At 36.9% G+C, this 6,594-nt stretch overlaps 1 long non-coding RNA gene across 1 annotated transcript in view; it reads right to left on the bottom strand.

Moving 5' to 3' along the window:
• Window positions 1-321: 321 nt before the first annotated feature.
• Window positions 322-6,594, bottom strand: part of LOC107681558 (uncharacterized) — a 26,237-nt gene continuing 19,964 nt past the window's right edge. Inside the window, exon 3 of the long non-coding RNA XR_001633270.1 lies at window positions 322-387. This is a non-coding gene — a long non-coding RNA (uncharacterized LOC107681558). The remainder of the gene's footprint in view (window positions 388-6,594) is intronic.

Raw genomic sequence — 6,594 nt, 5'->3', positions numbered from 1 at the left:
CACCTGTTTATATTCCGTTTGTTGTCTTGTGCATTTAAGCCCTTCAATTCCTTTAATTTCATTGTTGGGTATTGTTGTGTTTTGCACACTGTTACATTGTGTTGTCATCTGTGGATTACCTGAGTTTTTGTTTATTAAACCTTTTGTGTTTTGAATCATTTTTGGATTTTCTCCATCATTTGGACTATAAACAGAAGGATCATGTGGCACTGAAGACTGGAGTAATGGCTGCTGAAAAGTCAGCTTTTCTATCATGGAAATTCAATTATTTTAACATTTTTAAATATATTACAATAATTAAAAAAAATGATTTGTAATAATTTCACAATATTACTGTTTTACTCTATTTTGGATCAACATAGATGCAGCCTTGATGCACATAAGTGACTATTTTCAAAAACAAAATTTACCAACCCCAAACTTTGAAACATTGATATGTGATGCTGCTTTAGAATTCTTACATTTTAAAACAGCATTTGCCTTGGGGGCGCAACTAATATGCGTAATGCTGCATCTATAGGTAGCTCAGTAGTTTTGCACCAGAGCACAGGGGGGTGGGGTGACGAACACACTGATTGAGGTGAAGCCTTCTCCACCCAGTGGATCAATGCAGACTGGTTCTTCTCTGCACTTTTATTCACCTATTTACCTCAACATTCAGACACTCTACTCAATAAGGGTCAGCCTATATCTGCCATGGACATAAAATGTCAAGGCAGGGGCGAAAGCTGCTCCTGGAAACAAGTGAATGTTTGATGTTTGAAATGAAAGAAGGTGACTGCAAATCATGCTATGCTACTGCTGAATGCAAATATATATATATATATATATACAATTCCATGCTGAAATTAATGTAGATCATTTTGGTTTCATATGGAACATTGACTTTTTATAGAATCACACCTTTGTGCACAACCTTGAAGTTCATAAACGACCGGCCAGGTTTCCCATTTCCGCCACCCACACTAGAAAGGAACAATAATGGTCATCCTCGGACTAAAGGCCCCGTCCTTCCTCCATCAAAGCGATAGGGCCATAATCCCGCCTAAATTGTTAAATCCTCTGAATACTGACATAATGCCCTTTAAGCTCACTAATTCCTATCTCTTGCTTTCTCTCTTTTCTCTCTGCCTCTCCCGCTCTCTTCTCTTTCATTCTCTCTTTAGTCCTACATAGACTTGTGTCGGTATTCGGTAATGCGATATATCACGGTAATGAATATGCACGATATTGTTATCGTGGGCTCTTCTAAATACCGTGAATAATTATATATTACAAGTTATTCAGAATTTTGAATGCATTTTAAGAATACTTTTCCCATCAACTGGTCAAAATGCACAACACCGCTGTATGCTGCGTGAAAGACACTTGTGTGCACTGATGTAAATAAGCACGGACGAGAAGCACATGGCGGAACATGTGAGAGATGCTCTGGATGAAAGCGCACTTTCACTCTCTGACAGCAGATGGCGCTAAACTGCAGAAATAATAATAATTAATAATTATTAATTTAAATGAAACCCTGTAAACAAAGCAGCTGCTCTACTTTCTGTTTCTGAATCGTGTTTAAATGTGATAATACCGTATACCGTGATAAAAGCATTAGCAACTAATCGCAACATGAAAATTTGATACCGGCATATCCCTAGTCCTACATTAAAACAAAAACAACTGCACCACAGTTATCAATCTAAGTGGTTGCTAGGAAACCTTCAGGGCAGCCTGATCAGTTTTGATTAAGGCTTTAGTCACTAATGGATTCACTGTGCAGTTTATTGTGCAATATGAAAACAAAAACAAGTGCTTAAAGATCAGAAATTCTTTAAACAATAAGCTCAAGCCATATGGAAATTGTGCATAAATCAGAACAACCATAACATACATAAGTGAGACACAAATTGAAAGGTTAAATACAGTCTGGCATGATTTAGTCGCAACATGAAATAAATAGTATTTAAATGTGTTAATTTATTAACAAAAAAAAGTGTGAATTATTTGATAATAGGATATAAGGTAAAAAAAAAATTTAAATAAAAAGCTGCCATGATTTAGCACAATATAAATAATTAGAAATTACAATAACAGAAGTAAGTATTATTGATTAATTTATTCTTTCATCCATACAAGGACAATGTCACAGAAAGATAAATACAGTAAATATAAATATATATTTATCACAATATAAAATAATTAGAAATTATTACTTTTTTAGTTTCAAAAAAAAAAAAAAAAGAATCTTTAACTTTTTAACTGAATTTAATTGAAAAAAAAAGTACAAAAAAATACAAAATAAGATTTCCAACGTTTTCACTGGCCAACTTAAATGCATTTTGTAAATATAAACAAATTTTGATTTTGATGGCTCCAAAAAAAGTTGGGACAGAGGCCAAATTAGAGGGTATCATGTTTGGGTATAAAATTAACATCTCGGTCTTTGCAAGTAAAGCTGGGTCATGGCTCATCACTTTGTGCCAAATTTCATGAGAGAGGTGTCAAGCAAATCAAAAATCACATTTCTCAATGCAAAACCACAAAGAAATGAGGTCTTTCACCAACTACCGTACATAAAAATGTGAAAAGATTTAGGGAATTTCTTTAAGTTTTGCACAAGCTCTGTGATGCGTGTCTACGACTTCACGCAGTAATCACGTTGGAAAGGTCGCGTGGTTAGTTCTTCGTCTGTGTACTCCGGTTCAAAACGGTAGGGTAGGGTGAAAAACTTCATCTCATTTTCCCCTCCAACTTCGAAATCGTCCGACATCATTGTTTTACCTTGTTTGTAAAGTGTGTTTGACTTTCTTTGCACGTTCGCTTTGTAAACACTGGGTCGGTACTTCCGCCTACATCACTTGTGTTTTTAGTAAACACCTTTCATCTGACCACGGCGTGTGTGCTGTGGTCAGATGATTCCACGTTTCAGCTTGTTTCTGGGAAAAATTAACATTGAGTTCTCAGTCCTAAAGACCATAGGGGCCATCCAGACTTTCATCAGTGACAGATGCAAAAGCAAACATCTGTCATGGTATGGGGGTGCAGCAGAGCTAACAGCATGGATGACTGGCATATGTGTGAAGGTACCATTGACATGGAGGCATATACTGGAATTGTACAGAGACATATACTGCCATCAAGATGACATCTTTCATGGGAATTCCATGGTTATTAGATCAAGACAATGTCAGATCTCATTCTGCATGTGCTACAACAGTGTGGTTTCGTAGACACAGAGTGAATGTGCTAGACTGGTCTGCCTGCAGTCCAGATCTGTCTCTTATTGAAAATGTATGGCCAGTCATGAAACTGAGAATCAGACAATGACGATCACAGACTGCTGAGCATCTGAAGTCTTGTATCAAGCGAGATTGGACCAAAATTTTGCTCATTACAATGAAATTTGATGTGACAGTGTTAAACATGCCTCTGTCCCAACTCTTTTGGAGTGTGTTGCAGCCATCAAAATCAAAATTTGTTTATATTTACAAAATCAAATTAAGTTGGTCAGTGAAAACTTTGGATTTGTTTTTTCTTTGTTCTTTAGTAAATTAAACAAAGGTTAAAAAATAATAAACAAATAACATATTCTTGATTTTATGGCATTTCACAAAACGTCCCTACTTATCTGGAATTGGGGTTGTAGGATAATATCACAAAATGATACATAATGTGAATATAGATAAAACTAAACTTATCACAATAAAAATAATTAGAAAGTAAATGTTTTCATTTAGTAACAAAACCATTTATATTTCATCAATTTGTTCGTTCGTTCGTTCGTTTGTTTGCTTTAGTGTATGAATTGTTTGATTATAGGATAAAAGGATGAATACAGTCTGGAATAATTTAGCACGTAAAACAATCATAAATTAAAAGCAGAGTATGTGACATTGCTAGTCTTTTAGTGGACTGAATAGATTATGGAAAAGCACATTTACCTCCATTCTTTTTGGTTATGCTGTATCCAGATATTTCGATCTGATGTCTTACAGCAGAGGAGGAGGCAGCAATGCTGTAGGACTCATCGGTAAATGTGTGTGTCTCTGTTTGTATTACAGTTTCATCCCTCCCCTGCTGTAGGGCAGATGGTTTCTACGCCAATCCGAGGCTTGAGTTATGACGCCCATATGGTCATAGTGCAGGCTGCCATCACTCCATAGCCACTCTGTGAGTGTGTATGTGTACGTGTGTGTTTATGTTGCTCCAGACAGTGTTATAAGGCAAAGATACTGTGAGAAAGAGATTTACAGAGAAGGAGAGAGTCTATATGTTTGTCAGAAAGTGAGAGAAAGCAAAAGATAGAGAGAATTACAACAATGCAGGTGTTTGGATTGTATTTTTGGAAGAGAGAAGATAACCTCAGTCTAATAGCTTGTGAACTCTTTAGCTAATAACAACAGCCTAACAACTAAAGAGGTGTGTTGTTTGCATCTCAATGGTAGTTGCTTAACCGGTACTGAATAAGCCACATATGGCTTATATCTAATCTAATCAAATTACTACAATATAATGGAATTGTATATGTACTGTTCAAAAGTTTGGGTTTTTAAAAGTTTTTGAAAGAATTACAATTTAAAATAACTCTTCTTTCTACTTATATATATATATACATATACATATATGTGTGTGTGTGTGTGTGAGCCAAAACATTATGACCAGTCACAGGTGATGTGAATGTCTTTAAAGTCTGGGTAGATTAGAGTAGTAAGCAAACAAACAGTTCTCGTAATCAGTGTGTTGGATGCAGTAGAAATGGGCAGGAATGAAGATCTGAGCAACTTTGTCAAATGGCAAATTATTAAAGCAAGGCGACTGGGTCAGAGTATCTCTGAAACAGCAGAGCTTGTTTGTGGGTTGCCTCCTTTTAGCAGTGGTAAGAATTTACCAACAGTGGTCTGAGGGACAAACCAAAAACCAGCAATAGGGTATTGGGTGCCGAAGGCTCATCAATACATGAGGGCAACAAAGGCTATCTTGTCTGGTCTGAAAATGTATTCCTATGATGGAGCCATTACTCCAGACTTCAGTGGCACATGATCTTTCATAAATCATTCTCAAGTAACATTTATTTTTATTATCCATGTTGAAAACAGATGTATTGCTTAATGTTTTTGTGAAATTGTTGCACAGACATCTGCATCCACCTCCACCCATTCTCCTCCTAGCATCTTGACAATAGAGCATTCAGATCTGTTTAGGAAATCGTCTTGACTGAGCTGTTATTGTTTAATCTGTCTCTATTTGCAATTGTCTATGTCTCATTTTCTGTAAAATGTATATGCAGCTAAGAAATATCTGTTTTTTTTTTTTTTCGTGGAGGTTTTATGCCTCAAGGAGGCTCTCAGACTGTCTAGTATGGCAGCTGAGCCCCTCAGAGGCGAAGCCTGTTTTCAAATCCAAATAATTCTCAATATATTCTATCTCAGAAGTGGTCCTGACTGAAATGTCTTTACTGTCACTTTTGATCAATTTAACGAGTCTTTGGTGAATAAAAGTATTAATTTATTTCAGAAACAAATATAATACCTTACTGGCCCCAAACGTTTGTACTCTAGTGCAGTGGTTCCCAACCCTGGTCCTGGAGGCACCCGAACACTGTACGTTTTGCATGTCTCCTTAATCAAACACACCTGATTCAGGTCATCAGCTCATTAGTAGAGACTTTAAGACCTGAAATTGGTGTATCAGAGAAAGGAGACATGCAAAATGTGCAGTGTTGGGGTGCCTGAAGGACCAGGGTTGGGAACCACTGCTCTAGTGTATACAGAGCTAGTCAAGGGTTCATGCTAACCACTTGACTCCTTTGCTAACATCTGCATAGAAATGTGCTAAGGCAATGGGAGCACCCCTGCCATTTTCTTCAGGAAGTGTAAAAACTAGTTTATTTACACATTCTTATGTCACATTCTTATGTCTTTTCATCTGCAATATAGTGTGTGACGCTTCTGTATGAGGGAGAGCATTAAACATGATTGTGTATATATTTTAATCTACAGTACACTTGATATCTGTGTGATTTTCAGGCTAAATGATAAACAATACAGAGAATTCACTGATGCTGTTGATGATGACAAGCGCTTCAAAACGAAGATGAGCTGAGCGTCATTGCCCAATTGAAAGCGTCAATCACATGCGTTCTCCCAAACTAACACCTGCATGAGTGCACTACACGCAGCAGCACCCAGTCACTCATCTTAACATAAATTAGCTTTTTTAGAGGTGTTTAATATCATAATATCTCCTCTCAGATGGTCACCTCCCACACACATATGCAAAAACCCACATAATGGAATTCCAGTTCTGTTCTCAGACAAATTGTTCAAAACCAGATTTATGGATGGTTATGGATGTTTTTATAGCGATATGTATATTCATGTGTTCCATGAAGTGCCACTGACCTCTTTGAAGACTAATTTTACGGTTGGTAGTCCTGTCCAACTGGTTGTTCTTTTGTAATGGCAAGATTTCCCATTTCTCTCTGTTTCTCACCCATGCTAGCTATCTATCTATCTATATATCAGGGAGGTAAAACTTTTGACACCTGAGAATGTGTTCGCGAGATAAGAGATGTGCACTTAATCCCCGCCCCCCCCCACCCAC

The sequence above is a fragment of the Sinocyclocheilus anshuiensis genome, unplaced genomic scaffold (genome assembly GCF_001515605.1).
Source record: "Sinocyclocheilus anshuiensis isolate Anshui unplaced genomic scaffold, SAMN03320099.WGS_v1.1 scaffold1648, whole genome shotgun sequence".
Taxonomy (NCBI): Eukaryota; Metazoa; Chordata; class Actinopteri; order Cypriniformes; family Cyprinidae; genus Sinocyclocheilus; species Sinocyclocheilus anshuiensis.
The sequence above is the reverse complement of the archived record's forward strand: the minus strand, read 5'-3'. Positions and strand labels throughout refer to the sequence as shown.